This window comes from Periplaneta americana, chromosome 11 (assembly GCF_040183065.1).
Source record: "Periplaneta americana isolate PAMFEO1 chromosome 11, P.americana_PAMFEO1_priV1, whole genome shotgun sequence".
Lineage (NCBI taxonomy): Eukaryota > Metazoa > Arthropoda > Insecta > Blattodea > Blattidae > Periplaneta > Periplaneta americana.
The window spans coordinates 65,893,570-65,916,853 of NC_091127.1; positions in this window are offsets into that span (position 1 = coordinate 65,893,570).

Genomic DNA, 23,284 nt, shown 5'->3' on the forward strand with positions numbered 1-23,284 from the left:
AGTAGTCCCTAGACCAGCCCCCTCCGTGCGTCGCCAGACGGCGATAGAGGAATGCTATGGATTGATGACGAAAGGGATAAATGGTGGCGGAATGATGTAGATGCTCAACTGCGACCTAGACGGCCACAAGGTCATTATGGATTTATCAAGGAAAAATCCCAAACCTGGCCAGAACTCGAACCCGGTTCGCCTTCGTGACAGGTAATTTCAGGAGCGATGTAAAAAAATTCATGGAGAGAACTATATTCTGTTTGTTAGTTATGATGAAGATGGGGAGAATGCAAATCTGGTAATCATGTTCGGAACACTTCAAAATTTATTATTAAAAAATTCATCTCTGGTTTTCCGTTGGAACGTTCAAAGTGAGTTCGAATATATTTACACAATTGAAGACTTTCATAGAAAAAGGATGTAAACAAAAGATCTATAACACACGTTTCAGGACAAAAGAAAATAATTTCAGGAATATATTTCGTTAGAACTATATTTACTAGCAGAACCATTTGACTGATTAAGGATACAAGTACTCGTATATTCAGTTATTGAATGAAATCATTTATTATTTTAAATTAATGTTTGAAAACTATTTTTTCCAAATAAATCACATACGTCTATTTCATTAATTTGTTGTTACAGTAGAGCGTCTCGTTTAGGCATAGTAAAAACGTAAACAAAGTGTAGGTAACGTGTGGGGGGGGGGGAGGACGAGCCGTACGATAAACACGAGGGATGCACAAGGTTTCAGTTACAACATTTATGGCGGAGCATTAATTGAAATTATATTTTCTAAAAACACACAAAACAGAAGAACACAAATTGCATAACGTTATCATACACACATTTTAACAAACAAGCAATTGTAACGTTGAAATAATTCAATATAACAAATCAAACTTTGCCACTTATATGATGATGTTTTCAAGCAGCATTTTTTACGGTAATGAATTTTACTGTATGTATGACTAACATAATATCACCATCTTCTATGGCCGAATTAACAAAGCTACAGTATATTGGTCTGAAGTGACAACACTACTTCCTAAACATAATTACAGTACTGTAGTTTTGTTGGGCCAGAATATCAGTCTTAAAAAAATTACGATTTATTTAACGATGCTCGCAATTGCCGACATTATATCAGCGTCGCCAGTGTACGGGAAATTTTGTCCCGCAGGAGTTCTTTTACATGCCAGTATATCTACTGATATGAGCCTGTCGCATTTAAACACACTTAAATGTCATCGACCTGGGCCGGGATCGAATCCGCAACCTCGGGCACAAAAGACGAACCCTATAACAATTACGCTACCTAGGCCGACTCCACTGTATCTGGAATTAATTCCTGTTTTAATTTCCGATACTACTGCAATCAACTATGTAACTCATTACTTGAACACAACTATAGAATACAAAACAGATTTGAAATTAAAATGTAAATGCTATACAACTACTCATTCAATTTTCCATTATACTTACATAATTCCATTGTAATAATTCTTCCTTGTGTAATCTAACGCCATCCACAGTCAATTGTTACAAAATTACTTGTTAATGCAATTTAGTATTGTACTTGGTGACAATTCAGCTGCAATATATGCAGTTAGTGTCTTTTTTTTTTATTCCCATAAGCTTATTGGCTGAAAGCACTCAGAGTGTCTCGGTTTTCTTCTTGTTCTTTTTTATAGACAAATTAATTTTAGACCCCGACAAAGTAACCACAAAAACCAAAAGGAATCATCTTTGCTAAATTTCCTTGTTCCTACATAACGTCACTTCTGGGTTTTCCGTCGCTGCGAGCACGTAGTCTCCGTCACCCTAAAGCATGGGTGTCCAAACGCCTATAGAACCAGGTGATATTGCACTTCAAGCATGCTTTGCTAAGGTCAATAACTTTCCATATAAAATAGGCAAAGCGACCTAAAAGAATATGCGCTGCGGGTTGCTTACGCCAGGGGTTACCTCGTACGAGTTACAATAATTTGACATCTATGCCCTAGAGATACCGAATTTGCTGTAATTGGGCCTCCTACTATTTAGTAGTCTCTGACGATCGCCTTAGTTTAATATAATTTTTTAAAGATTTAGTATGCATTTGTCTCACAGATTTCAGTTTCATTCGAGGCATTCTAATTAACAATACTCTCGTCCCCCTATTACCCATACCAGCAATGGCCTTAGTCAACTATACTTGATATCTTACAAAGACGTTTCGCTAGATCAGGCCTGTACAAACAGCGCTCGACAAGCGCGCGCGCTCCTTCAGAGCGGGAGAGCGGTGTTTACCGCTCGCCGAAACGGAGAGGAAGATACGTCAGAATGACATAGACTTGCTATAGGTAAAGGAGAGGGAAACCACTCAGTTATCTAGTGGAGTGCAGTGTGTAGGCCTATTCTCAGTAACTGTTTCACGTTGCTCACCTACTGCTACAGTACAGTATGGAGGAATCTAAAAGATGAAACATAACATTTAACATTTAACGATTTACAGCTCGAACTTACTGATCCTCAATGTGACCTAAGGGCTAAAGATCGTTTGAATAATACTACTAGCCTGGTTGAGTTTTACAAGACTAAACATTAGCAATAATATCCACGACTACACAGGCTGGCTGTGACAATAATTGCTATGTTTGACTCAACATTTATATTTGTGAGCAACTGTTTTCTATAATCAACTTTAATAAAGGCAGACATCGAACATCTGTAACTGATGTTTTATTATGATCAGTAGGCTACTGTTCCTTTCAGCTGCCAACAGCATAAAACCTTGTTTTGATGTACTGATAAATAAAAATATAACAAAATTATATTGTACATTTAAATAGCTATAGAATTTCTATTACTTCTGTAAAATAAATATTTCTTTATTAATTAATAATAGTCCAAGATAGTTTTGCAAACACTAAACGGGAATTCATTTCACAAGCACTCGTAATAGTACTTCCTTTTGTGTTTATTTTGTACGAGATCACCCCTTCTTTCAGTCCACCCTTATACAGAGCGCAGCTAATATCTGCATTCCGCTCATGAGCTGTGAGCCGGCTCGGAGAGCGCAAACCTTGTGCAGGCCTGCGCTAGATGCTTCTACACTGCTTTGTGGCCGAAAGATTTAAAAAATATAACTGTTATAATGTGGCTATATAATAAATAATTTGCTATGCCATATAAATTTTATATGGAGTTACTATTACCGACAATGTGAGCTAGATGTTAAACAATACCAATTGTTCTGTATTGTGAAAATAGGACAAAAGTGATTTGTTTCATATTACACTCTTGTGCTTAAAACCATTTGAAGATTTCATGTTTGTTTTTCCATAGTGTATTATGACTAAGCATGAAGGTAATATCGGAGTAGGCATGCAGGGATAGTGAAAAGAAGAGTGCTTGAGAATGCACGCTAAGGCTTTTAATAAAAACGATAAATTATGGCCTATATATCATCCTGGTTTCTTAATAATTTAAATGCGTAGATGAAATGATTTTGAAATACTGTGGTAATCACAGTTCCATATACATAGTTTATATGTTGCAAACCAATGAATATTCTATGCACATTTACTGCTTTTCGTGGGAAGAGTGGATATTACTTAAGTTTCGAAATACCTATACTGCGGAAAACACGCCATGAAAAGTGAAACAAATTACTTCTTTGAAGTATCAAGATAATGTCTTAAATATATTTAACACTCCACCACCACCACCACCCTCATCATCATCATCCGTTTCGTCTTCGTCTTCATAATGAGATTATTATTATTATTATTATTATCATTATCACCATTATTATTATTATTTATGCACTTGTATCAATTGTAGATCTGGTTGAGTGTAAGAGAAGGTCTTAAGGCCTTAACTCTGCCAGGTAAAATAAAATAAAATAAAATAAATTATTATTATTATTATTATTATTATTATTATTATTATTATTATTTGGAACTTATACCTGTTCGGCTTAAAGTATTGATGCAACCATCTTCATTTTAGGCGTCCCACAGCTTAACCATGGACGGAGAACTCGGAAATGAGCTACATGCGTTCGACGGATTGGAACTTAGTGATTAGATTTTCACCATGACTGTAATAAGAATTGCGAAACATTTATCCGTACGACATTGTCGCTTATAGATAGGATAATCCATACTAACTCTAAATAATTTTAAAATGACACGCAATAAACAAAAACAAAAGATCCAACATTTGTATGCTAATGAAAATATTCAAACGACAAACAAATTCGTCAAAATAACAGTTATGAATTTGAGTGATACCTGAATAGACCAGGCATGGGCACTAATACCTCAATCGAGTCACTGCAGATTATCCCTTAACTCCCCAGTTCGGCACCATGCGAGTATACAGGAAGGTAAGTATTGCTCAGTGACGGATTGTATAATGCAGGCATCATAACTTCGGCTCTCGCCATTCGCCTAAACTCCACCACTGATGCATAGTGACTTACTGAGCGTTTGTTTCTAAGGCAGTGTAAACGAAAATGACATGAGCGGAGATTTTTCATTCCCTTTCACTTCCCCTTTCATAACTTCGGCTCTCGCTATTCGCCCAAACTCCACCACTGATGCATAGTGACCTACTGAGCGTTTGTTTCTAAGGCGGTATAAACGAAAATATCATGGGCGGAGGTTTTTTCATTCCCTTTCACTTCCCCTTTATGTCCGGGACTGCATATATCCACATGTAACTTCAGCTTTATCTAAAGGCTTGGATCTCGCCATGGCTCCCTAGGTATTACCATTAGAGACAATCTCAGTGGTGCAGAGAATGTCATTCTAATCCACGGCCTTCCGCAGCTCCGGATCAGTAGGCAAACGCGCTATCTGGGTCCCTCCTGAGGTAGGTAGGTGACTGTCACTCATTATGCCTTTTCTTTTTAATTTTACTAAAGTTACCGGCAAGTGGCCATTTTAATTTTCTCAAGCTACTGTACTATGAAAACAATACGCATACCCGAGACGGAACTCGAAACCACAATCCTTCGGACTAAGCGATAGAGACATTCTGCGACTTTGGCTGGTACCTTAAAATGTGTACCTTGTATGCATTCTTCACAGGTTACCAATGAATGCATAAAATATTAGTACAAATGATTTACTTTTTGAAATCACACTTAAAAGTAATTCGCTATTCTACGATTTTTCACTGCATGAATATGATCTTTCCAAAAGTGTTCAACAAGAGCATACACGCTTAAATATTCGTATTAATTTTCCTTGTGAAAATCATATGTAACATTTAGGTTCATTTGAAAATTGAGGAGGGTGGTGAGTGAAATTTTTATTTTGTACAAGGTAGAAACTTCATATTTTGTACACTCCACACCCTTCCTGTTTAGTATTCTTGCGTATATGTTTCATTATGATAACGTTATTAATTTTTGGTTACTCAATTTAAGATAGGGTAGGTGAAACTAGGCTAATTCCGCAGTAAGGGTATATGAATTTACTGCGGCTTTAGAATAGCGTGAACGTAAGTTTTGAGGTGCTGACAACAGGAGGCATGTCCTCTGAAGTGCTATAGAAAAAAAAAACAAGGATATTGGTCATCACCTCTGTCGGCAATACAGTGAAGCATCGAAAGTTGACTTTTTCGTGTTTTGCTACACAACTCTGAAGAAAGTGAGCATTGTTACATATAAATTGTCCCTTTTATGTTGCCTTCATAATGTATTTCATAATTATTTACTACTGCGGAATTAGCCAGAATTACCCGAGTTGTTCTTGTTCAACTGTAACGTATGTACAACTAAACATATTTGAATTTTAATAGGTCTCTTTATCTCATTTGGTAATGAAAGGTTTCGTCCATGTCTACATACCTTGATAATATTTTTTCAATAAATATTTTGATAAAAATATAATAGATTTACTTCTTAATATTGCGGAATTACGCGAGTCTCCCCTACTGGATATTTTCAAGTGTGAAGTGTAGAAGCAGTGGACCGAAGAGAATCGGACACATCGAAAATCCGGCAGTGGATCACGATCTGTGATGACACCACGGGATGACAGACATCTCGTCCGCATGGTAGTGACGGATTTTTCAGCTTCATCACAACGGTAGAGCACTGTAACAGGTCTAGCATTGTCTGCTTCCCCTGTTCAACGACGTCTTCTTCACAGAGGACTAGTTGCGCACTCTTTTTCGGCAGATTCCCTTGACCCTAGATCATCGACGTCTCAGGCTACAATGGGCTCGTAAACACAAAGAGTGGCGTGCAGATTGGCAACACGTGGTGTTTTCTGACTAATCCCGTTTCAACTTAGACTACAATGATGGTCGTATACGCATTAGACGATATCGTGGTTAGCGAAATCATCCAGACTGCATTGTTCAGCACCATACTGGCCGAACGCTAGGCGTGATGGTGTGGGGCACCATTGGGTATCATTCACGATCTCGGCTGCTACGTATTGAGGGTAGATTCAACAGCAACCCGTACATCGAGGACGTTGTGGAGGTAGAAGTCATGCTTTTCCTTCAGAGCATTCCTGATGCTACATTACAGCAAGACAATGTCCGATCACATGTTGTCAGGAATATTCAAACTCTCTTCAACGATCAGCAAATTCAGCTTCTTCAGTGGCCTGCCCGTTCGCCAGACATATCACCTATTGAACATGTATGGAATATGGTTGGTCGACAAGTAGTATGCCAACAGCATCCAGTAGCCAGCTGCAATGAACTTTGAGCACGTATACAAGCAGCCCGGCAGGCCATTGACCAGGCCAGGCCTCATGGAGGTTTCGCAAAATACTGATCTACTCAAATGTATTCATGTGTATTGATCTGAAACGTTATTCATTTTTGTACATCAATATTAGTAAAATGTAAAATAAATTTGATTCAGTTCTCAGGGAGAGAATATCATCGAAATGATAGCCGTCCAAATCTTGAATTTAAAATATCGGCATCCTAATAAATTCAAATGAACAAAAAAGAAAATGTAAATTACTGTTAAAATAATACATAATGAAATTTTAAAAAGAATATTCTGCGACAAGATTTAGTAGCTATCAAAACGATAAAAATTTATTGAAAATAAATAATATACATTGAATAGGTATTATAAAGATGAATAGTGATGGTGATTGATGATGTTCAATGAAGATTTTAAAATGGTTGATACAATTGCCTGAAGAGTCTTTTCAGGGACCTTTAAGTTTCTGAGGATCTCCAATGTAAATTTGGGAATTGTTCCTCGCGCACCAAACAGAAGTCCAATGGCATTTCAATCTTGAATATTATATTTATGACTGACATCATCACAGCATGGAAGATAAATAGCGCGTTTCTCCTCATGTACCTGCTTTGGTTGATCTTCATTAATTTCGAACCTTACAGTGGGGTCAAGAATTAGACCAGTTTTTTTATCTCGGTCAATTATTATGATGTCAGCACGCCGTGTAGATCCTTCCGTAGAAAGACATTGAACTTCCTCATATACTTCGTATTCACCATGTTCCCTTAATCTGTTAGCTATTATTGAGCGGACTGTGTTATGTCTGTCATTTCGCAGTAATTCGCCCTGAGGTCAGAAACCTAGCACGTGGGGTAACGTTTCATGCTCATTGCATCTCCTGCAATGGGTATTGCTAAGGCTTCTACAGAGGAGAGATCTAACTGTGATAACATTGGTGCTCATTTACGTAATGTTGTTGCAATTTTCAGAGACACTAGTGTATATAAAAATGCATACTTACTTACTGGCTTTTAAGGAACCCGGAGGTTCATTGCCGCCCTCACATAAGCCCGCCATTGGTCCCTATCCTGAGGAAAATTAATCCATTCTCTATCATCATATCCCACCTCCCTTAAATCCATTTTAATATTATCTTCCCATCTACGTCTCGGCCTCCCTAAAGGTCTTTTTCCCTCCGGCCTCCCAACTAACACTCTATATGCATTTCTGGATTCGCCCATACGTGCTACATGCCCTGCCCATCTCAAACGTCTGAATTTAATGTTCCTAATTATGTCAGGTGAAGAATATAATGCGTGCAGTTCTGTGTTGTGTAACTTTCTCCATTCTCCTGTAACTTCATCCCTCTTAGCCCCAAATATTTTCCTAAGCGCCTTATTCTCAAACACCCTTAACCTATGTTCCTCTCTCAAAGTGAGAGTCCAAGTTTCACAACCATACAGAACAACCGGTAATATAACTGTTTTATAAATTCTAACCTTCAGATTTTTCGACAGCAGACTGGATGATAAAAGTTTCTCAACCGAATAATAACAGGCATTTCCCATATTTAGTCTGTGTTTAATATCCTCCCGAGTATAATTTATATTTGTTACTGTTGGTCCCAGATATTTGAACTTCTCCGCCTCTTCAAAAGATAAATCTCCAATTTTTATATTTTTATATAAAAATGCATAAAGCTATAAAATGTCCTAATTATTTATAACACATATGCTTTGGGTCAAAGAATACCCTAGTTAAGTGGCATGAAATTCTAGCTTTGCGAAGTTGCAAGCGTTATGATTTAATGGGAATACAACCAAAGGACGCAAGAGTTCAACAATTCTACGATTATTAAAGAAACATAAGTTTATATAATATCAAATTCTGAATTCACACCTTATCTATAGGCTGAGAAATAGCCGTCAGCAACAATTAAATATTTCTAAGGGTCATTTCACTCGAAAATTAACAATATTTATTCTCCAAAGTCAAATATATTTGTGTTTATTAACTTGCTGAAGAACTTATAAAGTGGCAGTACTGAGGCATGCAGACTGTAAATTAAAAAAAAAATTATAAAGTGGCCATTTATATTAAAATTCGCAGTAATGTGACTAGGAAAAATCAATTAGGCTCCTACTATTAAAACAGAATTTCATCAGATTTCAAATAGACAAATATAATAATGAGCTACTATCTCCCCCAGGCTTTATGACAATGTGTTTCCTTACCACACCATCTTTTAGTGTTAATATCTACATCCATATATTCCGAAATGTTTCAGTATGCTATTCTTGCTTTTATACAAGTTTCCTTTACAATTAAAATTATGATTTCATAATTATATATTGATTTTTTTCGTGTTTATTGCTTGACTCCGTGGATGGCTCCAACTACAGACCACGTCTTTCTTTTCTAGTTGCAATTATTATTTTTCCCTGGTAGTGTTTTGTTGTAAACACAGTGAACATGTACTTTGACGAGTGAACAAATGAAACAAATCCAGCATAAACTGTCATGTAGGCTAGGTGTGAAATGTTGTACGTTCAAGAGTAATTATTTGTATTTTTAAAATTAGCTTCTTGTTCTTTCTTCTGCAGCAGGTGATGAGACTAAATTAATTTATTAATTGTCTAAACATAATAATCAACACTTGACGCAATAAAAATTTACTTTTCCAAATTTGTTTTAAGAAAAGTGAATGTATTCACTGATAATTAAAAAAAAAAAAAAAAGAAATAAAACACAGACATATAATACTTTGCCATTAAACTAATTTCATTATTGATTTATTTATTTACTTATTTATTTAATTACTTAGTAATTTAGTTATTTAATTATTCATTCATTCATTTATTTATGTATTTATATATTTATTTAATTATTAATTTATTTATATAACTATTTATTTAGTCATTTATCTATATATATATATATATATATGCTCGACCACGCCGAAATGTAGTAATTATACACCTGATTGCAGCCCTTTAATGGACCTCATTAAAGTACACCTATTCATTAAAGTTCTGGTCTTCCACCAATCAAAGAACAATATGAAAGAGCAAGTATCGATTATTCTCGGATATGCAATCGAAAGACAACTAGCGAAACGTCACGGAGGCTAGATCCAATACTGTCGCAGAAGGTTATGTTCTGTTACTATAATAATTAGCGTTAATTGTAAATAATATTCAGGTAAATTCAATTTGTCATCTCGTTTTTCAATGTCTGAATCAATTTCAAGGTTATATAAAGATTGATGTTTATTTCACTCTCTAGATTATATCAAGGTCAATTACATTTGTTTGTAGGAAAAAATCAATACTTTCGCGTCTGCGCACATCTTACAATTTACTAGATATTGCACAAGGTCAGTTCCGCTCACCAGTCAGATAAGAATAAAATGAATACTTATGAAATAATTTCAAGTTAGAAATATGGTCGAGCATAAAAGTCGTATGAAATTTGCCTATAATGGTAATTAAGACGGTCGCTTGTGCTCGATTCATAAACATACTCGCGTCTTAATTACTACCATTATAGGCTCGGTGCATAATGTACTATTGTTTATTTATCTACTCATTATTTCAATTATCCATTCATTCATTCATTCATTCATTGTTCAAATATAATGAGTAAATCTAGGAACAGTAAAAACTTTCAATGTGCTTGTATTGCATATAAAATGCAGTAAGCTACCGTATATAATATCCTAAATATTAACAATAATAGGACTACCCTAATTATTCTTGGTAAGTAGTATGAAATTCCAGAGCAGCCAAGTTGCGAAGGGTAACTATAATTCATGTAACATCAATTTACGCCTATACGACAATTTAGCGATATGCTGAACTGAATTTTTGATCTTACCTGCAGATACTGTGCACATAGTCCTAAGTTTATGAACGGAAATATTGTTTAGTATATTTTTTGAGTTGATGCTTGGTCTGGGACTCAGTTGCTGTGCATTCCATGACTGAGTTAGTTTGTCTTCTAGGAACATGGAACAGAACTGAGGTGCACCGCAAATTCATTACAGAAATCGATGTTACATAATAGCCTATGTTGAGACTTGGAAAGATCAAAAGTTACGTCTACATAATTTAAATCTCTCTTCAATTCGCAATATGTGCTAAGAAAACTGAAGTACGACTTTTGTCTGCAAGCCAAGGTAATTGTTTGAACACAACACGTTGAATGCCGTAAGCAATTGTCTCGATGCGCACGCGCGAAGCAGCAGGTTTTTCCTCGGAGAAATTACGTCTCTACGGTCCAGACGACCTTCCAATATTCCACATTAGTTCCAACAACATGAACATCAGCTATTCGTGACGCAATGAGAACATCTCGCTGCCACCTTCAAGTTCACGGCCAGATCACAGCAATTAATCATCTCAGTACAAGAATGGCATATGTGGAAATATATCCGTACACTCGTACAGGGAAGTATGATTATTTCTCCACTCTACATTTTCTGCATCAGTTAAGTCTGGTCCACAACAAACCGGGAACGAAACGACAACGAGAACGAGAACGGAAATATTGTTGAAATAAATGTATTTAAATGTGAGCATTCACAATTAAGGAGAAGAGTTCTGGAGCCCGGGAGCGGGAACGTGAAAATTAATTGTGAATGCTCACATTAAAATACGTACATTTTAACAATATTTTCGTTCTGGTTCTCGTTGTCGTTTCCGTTCCCGGTTTATTGTGGACCAGCCTTTAGTGTCATGTGGTCATCATTTGTGACGACGAAATGTGTAGTACGAAAATGAAATGATAATATATTTTATTTATTAACAGGTTGGGTATTATAAGTTATAATTATGTGTAGCAGGAAAATAAAATCATTTTTATGGACTTATATGTAAAATTTATTTTGTATTATATATTCATGTCATAATACTTTCATCATCCGTATAGTCACATATCTATTGTTTCCGAGAGATTGTGATTTATTTATATATTATTTGAAGAATGTAATTATAGCTACATTTCGTCGGTAATTGGTATAATAAAACAGTCATATATTCTTAAAACAAAATGTGATTTGCCTATGTGTACGTGTAATTCCTTCTATATTTAATGATAAACTTTTAATATAAATTACCTGTATTTACATGTAAATAAAACTTCACAAGATTTGTTCTAAAACCCTTACGTACCTAAAAGCATGACGTGATGGAAGGGGAGGATAGGAGATGTCAGCGCGCTTGAAGGGGCAGATTCGAGCGAGCTGGATAGATCCGCTTCTTCAAAGTATACTTCGGTTCTTGTCACGCTCGACAAGCCTGAAACGAACATAGCGCTTGAAATGCACGACACTAGTTGAGGATTCACATACAGAGTTCTTGGAAATTCACAATGTTATTATTTCAACCGACTATAAATCTTTTTTTCAGTAGATATAATTTCAAAGCCACTACCATGTTGATTCCTGAGTAAAATTATACCGATTATTTTTAACTTTATCAATTTCAATACTACGCTTCAAAAATAATTGTCGAATTTGTTGTATTCTGTAGAGTGGATGCAACAGTTATTTCTCGAGAAGAAAATGTTTTCTTGCTGAATATACTAGTATGTTTTGGGAAGGCGATATATAAACAAAATTAATGCAGTAGACATTAAAAATAACACCAATGTAACATCGTAAAGCAGTTCGTGTCCTTAACGAGGAATTCCGTGTAATAGTCTCAGTGAAGGACGTCGAACTGAGTGGGATACGTCTAAACTGACCGAGGAGAAGCTGCTGGATATTTTTAGCTCTATGATGCAGGGTCCGTTAAAATCGTTATGTAAGTTAGCATAACAGACAGATATCGGTACATGTAGGCTGCATAGCTGTACGAAAATAATTAAAATTGTTCGCGTATAAAGTCATGCTAATGTATAAGAACTGACATAGGCTCATCCTTAAAGACAGTTAAGGTATTTCGGTTTCAAACTGTATTACTTTTAACAGAGGAGAGACCTGGTTTCACTTTTCCGGCAACAACAATTTAAAGAAAACAATATAATCGTGCAATAAATCTCACAAGCCATATCATTACATGATCAGATAATTGTAGTTCGTGTTTGCAATTGGAGAAGTGGCATCTTTGATCCTATTTTTAGCGAAAAAAACCATTAGTGAAGGTTATTTCTCTTTAACACTCTTCAGTTACATTGGTCAAGTTGAAGATGAATTCAAGTACACTTGTAACAAGACACACAAACACAGCTGACAGATACCTACAATATTTCAATGAGATTTTTTGAGATCTCAGCATCTCTAAACATAAATGGCCTCCACGCTCCCCAGACCTAACACCACTATACTTTTATTAAAAGAGTGTAGCCACATTTTTAGTGTATGAAGATCGCCAACTCTAACTTTATGAACTGCAAGCTGCAATAACAGCGTATATAGGTAACATTTTATAAGAACTTAAGTAAATGATTGAAAATTAAATGGAAGCCTGTATAAATGATCATCATATCACAGAACGGTGAAGAGGAAAATGAAGAATGTAGGAAGTTAGATAACAAAGACATAAATTTAAAGAGCTGCACCACACTGAAGTGAAAAATGATCAAGGTGCTTGATGAAAACGATTGAAATGGAAATGATTATGGCTTTGGTACGCAAGACGGAAATGCAGGTTTTGATAATGTAAACAATTATTATGATTATGATAACACAATGTTAATAATTAATTAATAGATAAAAATACTGTAGAAGGATGACAAAAGTGAATTGGGATATACATCTTGATTACACAACTTTAAACAATATATGACTAATGACTTTCTCAGTTGTTTTGTTAAGGGGGGAAGGTTACGTTATAAAGCTGTAGTCTTCTGATGCAGCCTGGCCGAAAATTCGAACAATATTTCACTCGTGATAACTCTTGTTACCTTCATTTTATTGAATAACTCTCGTATTTTACCAACATTTAAAATTATTAATCATGGCTATTTTGAGGGTAATATTTTCAATATTGCTTATTACAGAGGCAACGTTCTTTGTGATAGCACTATAATGATATTTTATTTTCGTAATGTGAACTCCATTACAACCTTAGAACATGCATACGTGTAGAACACAATTCACATTGCTTTGTTATGTGCTAACAAAGATTTTCTCATAGAATTTCTCTTTAAAGGACGTTTGCGCGGCTTTTAATTCTATATTCTAATGACTTGATACTATAGTCAGTGCTATGATTAGGGAGTTAGAGGTTGGGGAATTAACCTGGACCAAAATGTAGTGCTTAGTTCTTATGTCAGGGAATATGTTTTAACATAACACGCAAAACATCTATCTCTGGTTTATAAAATGTTATAGTAGTTCATTTTAATTTTATGTACTGCATGAGGGAGAGAGTATTTATTAATAAGATACAAACAAAACAGTAATTATATCTGAATTTCACAGTCATGACATTTTACGTTATATAACCCCATTACTATCTTTCTGCTTTTACATAAATTTCATTCTTACAATATATTTAATGTTTTGAATGACGTGTTACTGTCCAAGTAAGTTCTATATTATTTTTAATTGGTTACTTAACGACGCTCTATCAACCACTAGGTTATTCGGCATCAATGGAATTTATGATAGTGAGTTGGTATTTGGCGAGACGAGCCCGAGGATTCGCCAAGAGTTTATCTTACATTCGCTTTATAGTTGAGAAAACCTCGGAAAAATCTAAACAGGTAACCGTCACAAGTTGGAATCGAACCCACGCACGATTGCAACTCCGGACAGGTAGACAAACGCGCTGCTGTCCGTGCTACGCCGGGATACCTCTGATCATCCACTTGAAGCCCGCGCTAAAAATGTCTATGAAATGGTCCTGTAAGTCGGAGTATAGCTAGTGTTTGTTACATAAGACACTCTTTCACTGTTATATAATCTACAGGAAATTAAAGTCGTGCTTTTTGGTTTATAAGACGAAGTTTTAAATTAGACCTCATGGGAATTTAAACACTCAACCTAGGTATCAGGTAGTGACAAGTACTGTGATTCTGTCCGTGTTTCTAATCGTTGTTACGTACTACAAATGGTAGAGGAAAAGTTTTCTTAATCATGAGTGAATGTTATGTAAAATATGTTTTTTTTTCCTTTATACTGCACAGTCATGGCCGGTTATTTCAGAATTGCGTAACCGACTCAATTGGACCGGATAAACAATGCATTCTGATATTATCAGCATCATTTTACAAATGCTTGTATTTTCATGCTCCATGCTACTATTATGAGAGCGTGCATTTTTGGTTCACTGTTGCATGTTAACAAACATTATACTATTTTATATTCGAGCCACATTTTTCAGAGTTAACATTTGCATATACAGGGTGAACCGTAAGGAATGTCATTAATTTCAGGTGGCTATTTTTTAGACGTTTCAAACAAAATAGCTTAATACAATTTTGCTCATTTTTGCTTCTTTTTCGTAATTAAAACTGTTTTACATGAAATATTTCATTGCGTATTTTGGGAAAGCCATTGATTTAATTCCCAGCATGTTTAATCAATTTAAGTGAACATTGTATTATGATAACAAGGGAACGAAAGAATTTCAGTTTTGTCCTATAAATTTGTAGAAATTTCATTCGAACAAATGTAACATTTTACAATTCTTTCTCAGTCCGAAAAGTTACATTTGTTCGGATCAAATTTCTGCACATTTAAAGGGAGGGGGGGAAACTAAAATTATTTCAATCATTTATTATCATAATACTCTGGTGTCTTATATTGACTGAGCATATTGGGAACTGAATCAATAGCTTTCCCAAAACACACTATAAAATATTTCATATAAAACAAATTTTATCACGAAAAGGAAGCAAAAAGGAATTGTGTTAACTTTTTTGTTTGAACCATCTCTAATAATAACCCCCTGAAATTGATGACAGTGCTTTCTGTTGACTCTGTATAAAGTAGTAGGCTACAATAAAATAATTTGAGTTTTTAGGATGTGACAAACATCCGACAGCTACTTTGTCCGCTACCTTTTATACAACATTTTTACTGGTGTAATCTTAATTAGTTTACTTATATAATAATAATAATAATAATAATAATAATAATAATAATAATATTATTATTATTATTATTATTATTATCATTATTATTATTATTCAAACCTGCTTTACAGGGAGCTACTACCTGAAAGCTAGATTTGTATAATAATAATAATAATAATAATAATAATAATAATAATAACAATCGGTGGCACAACAGCCCTTCAGGAGTGCAGACCGTCCAGCAGATCGATGGCCACATGCCGAAGCAGAGGTGGATGATCATCCAACCAGAATGGCGGTATTGTGTGATTAGCTTCTCAAGAGCATCACAATGCTGAGTGGGCACGGTTCCATACATTGGAGGACTCGAACTGTCGCGCATTCCGTATAGTGAGTTCAGAATATGTGCGTCAGATACGCATGCAACATCCGACGATATGATCACATATCACCGTCCTTCCCAAGTCTTTCGTGGCTCCGACTTAAATAACGAAGAACTTTACACTCTTTTTCTTTACGCTTTCGAATTCTGCACACTTCAACACCAAATTACCTTTCGTCTCGTTTCTCTTATGTATACTCTAACCACGACGTAAATACCAGATCACTTATCTGTGGCGCGTTAATATACCTCTTCATAGAACATCTCGTTATTCATCATCTTTTACAGTATCCACCTCGCGACAATGGAATTCCCTGTCACAAAGTATTGGGGGCTGCAAGACTATAAACACTTTTAAAAACAGCTTAAAAGATACCCTTCTTAGCATTTCACTCAAATCATACTGACTTAAACTATCACTGACTGCATTATTACTCCTTCCTTTAGATATGCATCCTGATAGTGCTGTATTTTCAAAATTGTCTCATAATAATCTCTTTCCATTATCTAACATTATTTGAAATATATTAACATTCTATGCATTTTAGCTTAATTCTGCTTCATAGTTTGTATTTCAGTGTTTAATTAATAGTTCATAGTATTTTGTTGTTTAATTCGTAAATAACTCTTGTATACATGTAGCTCTTATCTAAATCAAATTGTTGAATTCTTTGTAAGTTGATACATATGTATGTAAACTTTTTGATACTTTTTGCTGGTTGAGTGGAAGAGAAGGCCTTACGGCCTTAACTCTGCCAGCTAAAATAAATCATCATTATTATTATTATTATTATTATTATTATTATTATTATTATTATTATTATTATTATTATAAAAACACATACAAGGAACAACCACTCCACCTGGTGCAACTTCCCTTGTTCGACCGTTTTTCGTCAACGGAAGTTCACCAAACGTTTTTGTGAGAGAGTTGATCTCCAGAGCCGTAACACTATCATCAGCCTGCATGCACTTAATCAGTTCAGTGACACCATATTCACTAACATTATTAAGCATGCCTCGAAGAAAGCTACTTTCAGTTGAATGTGATTCCTTTGAAGCTCTTGTCAGTGTTATCTGGGACTCTGAAGATCCGAGTTGCTCAAGTCTCAGAAATGTATCATTAATCCAATGTGCTTATTGTCGTTTACATTAGTGCTTGACGGATTTCTACATCAACAACCACAAACATGTTTAAGTATATGTAAGGACAGCTAAAAATTAATTGAATAATCATTATTTGTAGATACTGTTCTCCAACCAGGAGATTAACCCTGAAAGGAACGTGCTTACTGTTGCGTCACCTATTGGAGCGAAGTGGATAGATAATATTACAGTTATAATGTCAGTTTAAAAATCATGCGCTCTCCTGCATATGTTATTTCCTGTATGGAGGGATTAAAAGACTAGGGGTGCTATGCATAGACATTTCGCTAGCCCGCGCTACGAGCGTGCTAAACTAGCCGCGGCTATCGACTGATTACTTTTACAGAATTCATATCATATCATATCGCTAACACTGGTTTATGAATACGAAAAACGTTAGTTCGCTGATCATCCACCGGAAGCCCACGCTAAGAATGTCTATTAATATGGCCCCAGGAGATTAACAGTGATCTAATTTTTTAACTAAGGTAGTATAAATATGTTTGTATCAGTGTTATCGTTTGTGCTGTGAGAGTTAGCCAATAGAGATACGTGTACCCACGTGTGTGACCTTATGACATCTTATGACATTAACATTCATTCACAGCATTACCCCGCTGCGTCTCATTCCCTTGAGACTTTTTCGTGGTTTGAGTACAGTAAGTTTCCTTCCGTGTTCATTATATACCAATATCTATCTAGGCTCATAAACATTGTATAATTACCACTATGGGCAGCTACAATTGGTACTATAAACATTGATTACAGCTGAGCCTTCCAACCAATTTGATTTTATACCATTATTAGTCAGGCACTTCGCGAATATACCTTGTTAAACCACGACGCCACGGCGCGGAATAATTCTCAACAAAGGTAATTATTTTTATTTAAATTTCATCTCGTTAAGAATTATTTGGTTTTGAGAGTGTGGATGTTATTTATATATTACGTAGATCTAACTCTAATAATATGTAAATTTCGGAGTATGTATGATAAGACTTTCTTGTGTTAAATTTTAACGTACCTTGTTAACATGTTTCGACCTATTTTTGGTTATCTTCAGAACTGGTCGTTGTTGGTCTTAGCGCCTCTTGTTTCCTGTGAGGGTGCGTTCTCAGTGTAGAGTGAAAGAGTGTATGTGTTTTGAAATTGAGTTGTGTATTGAGAATATCGTTGGGGTGTGTTTTCGAGTGCCTGTATATTTCATATTGTTCTAGTGTGTTGAGTTTCTGGTTTTTGGTTGAATGTGTAGAATTTCCATGTCTGTGTTGATGTCTCTGTAGGTGTGGTTGGCATTTGTGATGTGTTCTGCATATGTGGAGGTGATTTGTAGTTTTCTTATGGATGTGATGTGTTCTTTGTAACGTGTTTGAAATGATCTGCCTGTCCTATGTAGAAGTTGTTGCAGGTGTTACATTTGAATTTGTATTTGCCTGTGTGGTTGTATTTGTTTCTTTGTGTTGTTTGTGTATTGAGATGTTTTTGTAGAGTGTTACTTGTTCTGTATGCGATGTTGTAATTTAATTTCTTGAATGAGGTTCCAATTGTATGTGTGTTTTTGTTTTCGTATGTTAGTGTGATATATTTTTTGTATTCTTTTGTTTGTGTTGTATTCTTCTGTTTTTTGTGGCTTTGTTTTGTCTTACGTATTATTCTAGATCATATATGTAACAGATATGTCGGGCTTATAGGCTTTGAGGTTAACAACTTTTGTCAGGTTTACTACGCTGCCATCTAGTTGTTACATAAGGAGTCACGTCATCATTCCCATTTGAATTGCATTAGCGACTGCGCTGCCATCTCGTGTTCGTTTACGGCGGACGGGTGGCGATCCTGGCGGTTGTTCTCTTCAAAGTGCTGCCGATTTTAACGTAGCGAGGAGTTATCTGTTACATATATGATCTAGGGTATTATGTTGTCTATTATGTTGGGGTTGTATCACAAATGCCAACCACACCTACAGAGATATCAACACAGACATGAAAATACTTCACATCCAACCAAAAAGACAGAAACTCAACACACTAGAACAATATGAAATATACAGACACACGAAAACACACCCCAACGATATTCTCAACACACAACTCAATTTCAAAACACATACACTCTTTCACTCTACACTGAGAACGCACCCTCACAGGAAACAAGAGGCGCCAAGACCAACAACGACCAGTTCTGAAGATAACCAAAAATAGGTCGAAACATGTTAACAAGGTACGTTAAAATTTAACACAAGAAAGTCTTATCATACATATTCCAAAGTGATACATGTTAAAAGTTGTGCAATCAAGATGTATAATATGTAAATATTCTCTTGTTTATTGAAAGTATGGTTTATTAAAATTTGTGATATGTATACGAGATACATACATCACAATATTTTCTGGTTGTCTATTTTGTTTTGTTATACTGCTCACTGATGTCCTTGGTGTTACGCTCGTATGATGGTTACCATGCTATTTCGTGACTTGTACATTCTTTAACGTTGAATAATGTTTACCTACGGAATTGTACTGCCGCAAGCTCGTTCCTCAGTACCACAGAAAGATACACAACAGATCTGTATGTAAATTAAAAAGTACTTTAATTGAAGAGCTTGCTATCTATGTAGTTTATTTTATTACATAATGTAAATTTATACATTGTGGTATAATTACTGAAAACATGCAACAATTTTCGCTCAATCCCCTCCTCCTACTACAATCGCTTGTCACGCACAAAGTAGAAGAGTTGATTATATACTTATGGCGAGAAAACACGAGCTTTTCAAATCTGTATCCCAATTAGATGCAGGTCTTTTGGTTACAAAAAAAAACTTTCGCACAATTTGTTACTAAAGATTTGTTACATCACGTAATCCACAGATAAAATATGTCTGCGCGATAACCTTATACAAAACACAAACTATGATTGTCCTATAGTGTAGGACTTCTCGGACACTCTGTATATCGATTACTGTAGAAATGTCGTTCTAGTAACTTTGTGTTAGATTAACCCTTCAGTGATGTCAGTGTAATGAGTGGTAGGCCTATTGTGATGTAAACATTTCTACAGTAATTAAAAACTTTCTTGTTATTTTTGTTATTATATAGGCTTAATTTGTAGTTATGAAATACGCTTTAGAATTCTGTGGCAGGGAGGAAAAAGGTCTTAAGTCAATATTTTGTGGAAATGAAATTTTTATATATTCTGAAAGCGGAAACAATTCTCTACAATCTGGTAAAACGGCTAAAGTCAAATAAGATGGCTGACTCGATTTGTAGAGTGTTACCAAAAGTCCTAATTACTTTTTGAATCGAGCACACACAGAATAAAGTACTTAAGAATATTTAATACTTTATTCCTTACAAACCATCACATGTTTACATTCCATGTTTACCTATTAAAAAGGTCTAACTTGTATTTTAGCCATTTTATCACATACTGATGCCCTTTCCTTTTAAAACTTTAAGAACCATGATAAACAGTCCTATAATTGTTTAAGACCCATTTTGCATTTCTCATAATTTACATTTCTCATTTATTTTGACATGAAAAAGGTCTTATGTTTAATAGTCCCTTCTACTCAGTTTGGCTTATACTCTTAAAAGGGCTTAAGTGCAGCTATTTTTGAAAATAATCAAGAAAATTGTTAAATGAGCAACATTACCTATTTTAGAAGAAATATAAACAAATAATATCCAGGAAAAAACTCTTAATTAAAAACACTCTATAATTGACACCAATTTCATCTTCCTACTGCTCTCCTGAAAAGTATAACATTTTTACTTAAGACCTTTTCCCTCCCGCCCACAGAATTATAACTTCTTACTCCTAAAATGTAAGTCACTATTGGGTTCAAATGTATGGCTGTTTCATATAAGAAGTTATTGTTCTATATTATCAAATATGGCTACGCAATTATTTATAAAGTAGGAAAATATAGATCGAGCGGGCTAGCGGCATGTTAGAGGGCTGGCCTTGCATTCGGGAGGTCCGGAGTTCGATCCCAGGAGACGGCAATCCTAATTGAGGTTTTTCATGCTTTCCTCAGTTATTTCCAGGCAAATGCCGGGATTGTACCTCTTGAAAGTCCGTCCATGGATGGCAATCCTTTCATATGTGTGAATAAATGTTGTGTAATATCTTAAATGTTTGTGTTGATCGGAGGTTGCCCTAGCATTGAGCTGATCGTCATCCGGGCAGGCCCTCCATGTCCTTATGTGGTCAAAACAGTACGTATGTGATCCAATAGATCAGGCATGTCAAAACCCTGCACATTGTGCAGTCGCGCACTTTGTGCACTTGTCTCTGTGCGATGTGCAGTTCCTATTCCCCTACCTCGAGGGAGTGAATCGGCTTGGAGGGGAAGGCGACAGGCTGTACATTACCTGCAGTAGCAGAACAGCTTTGGTGTCAGTAACATAGATCAGTACGGGTGCCCATTGAGCTGTTATTGTGAATGCGTTATGAAAAATAAAGTGAGTAGTCCACAGATATAACGAAGAAGAGAATTCACGAATCATATAACACAATTGTTATAACGTTTTCCTCAGCCAACAGTAATTATTTTAAAATGAAATGTTTTCATAATCTCACGTGGACCTAATAGGGATGTGAGAATTTAAATCAGATTAGTAAAGTTATCAAAATATGATATTCGCCAGCTCTTTATTTCTTAATCAGTACTTTCACGGCAGGACAAACGTGACAATAGCGTTGTTTTGGAGTCTGTACCAACACAGCCATCAATGGTTAGACGACTTACAAGTTTTATTTGATAAGCTGATAAGTGATGAGAATATTGAGTGAGGAATACATTTGAGGGTCTTGAGGTTGTAAGGGAAGGAAGAAAGCAATTATTTGTAAGGCGGAAAAATTTTCTGGAAAAATAATACATAATGGCGAATTTTCCATCTCACGTTATTATATTATGTTAATATACTTACGTTAATAAACCTTTAAACCTGACGTAAAGAAAATGTCCTCGCTTCAAAGGTTGTGAACCACACTTTTAACTCATTTCAGTAATGCTCCCAACTTGCTGATACTTGCTCTCAGCGTTTTCCAAATAAACTATATACTTACTTACTTACAAATGGCTTTTAAGGAACCCGAAGGTTCATTGCCGCCCTCACATAAGCCCGCCAGCGGTCCCTATCCTGTGCAAGATTAATCCAGTCTCTATCATCATACCCCACCTCCCTCAAATCCATTTTAATATTATCCTCCCATCTACGTCTCGGCCTCCCTAAAGGTCTTTTTCCCTCCGGTCTCCCAACTAACACTCTATATGCATTTCTGGATTCGCCCATACGTGCTACATGCCCTGCCCATCTCAAACGTCTGGATTTCAAGTTCCTAATTATGTCAGGTGAAGAATACAATGCGTGCAGTTCTGTGTTGTGTAACTTTCTCCATTCTCCTGTAACTTCATCCCGCTTAGCCCCAAATATTTTCCTAAGCACCTTATTCTCAAACACCCTTAACCTATGTTCCTCTCTCAGAGTGAGAGTCCAAGTTTCACAGCCATATAGAACAACCGGTAATATAACTGTTTTATAAATTCTAACTTTCAGATTTTTGGACAGCAGACTGGATGATAAGAGCTTCTCAACCGAATAATAACAGGCATTTCCCATATTTATTCTGCGTTTAATTTCCTCCCGAGTGTCATTTACATTTGTTACTGTTGCTCCAAGATATTTGAATTTTTCCACCTCTTCGAAGGATAAATCTCCAATATTTATATTTCCATTTCGTACAATATTCCCGTCACGAGACATAAGCATATACTTTGTCTTTTCGGGATTTACTTCCAAACCGATCGCTTTACTTGCTTCAAGTAAAATTTCCGTGTTTTCCCTAACCGTTTGTGTATTTTCTCCTAACATATTCACGTCATCTGCATAGACAAGAAGCTGATGTAGCCCGTTCAATTCCAAACCCTGCCTGTTATCCTGAACTTTCCTAATGGCATATTCTAAAGCGAAGTTAAAAAGTAAAGGTGATAGTGCATCTCCCTGCTTTAGCCCGCAGTGAATTGGAAA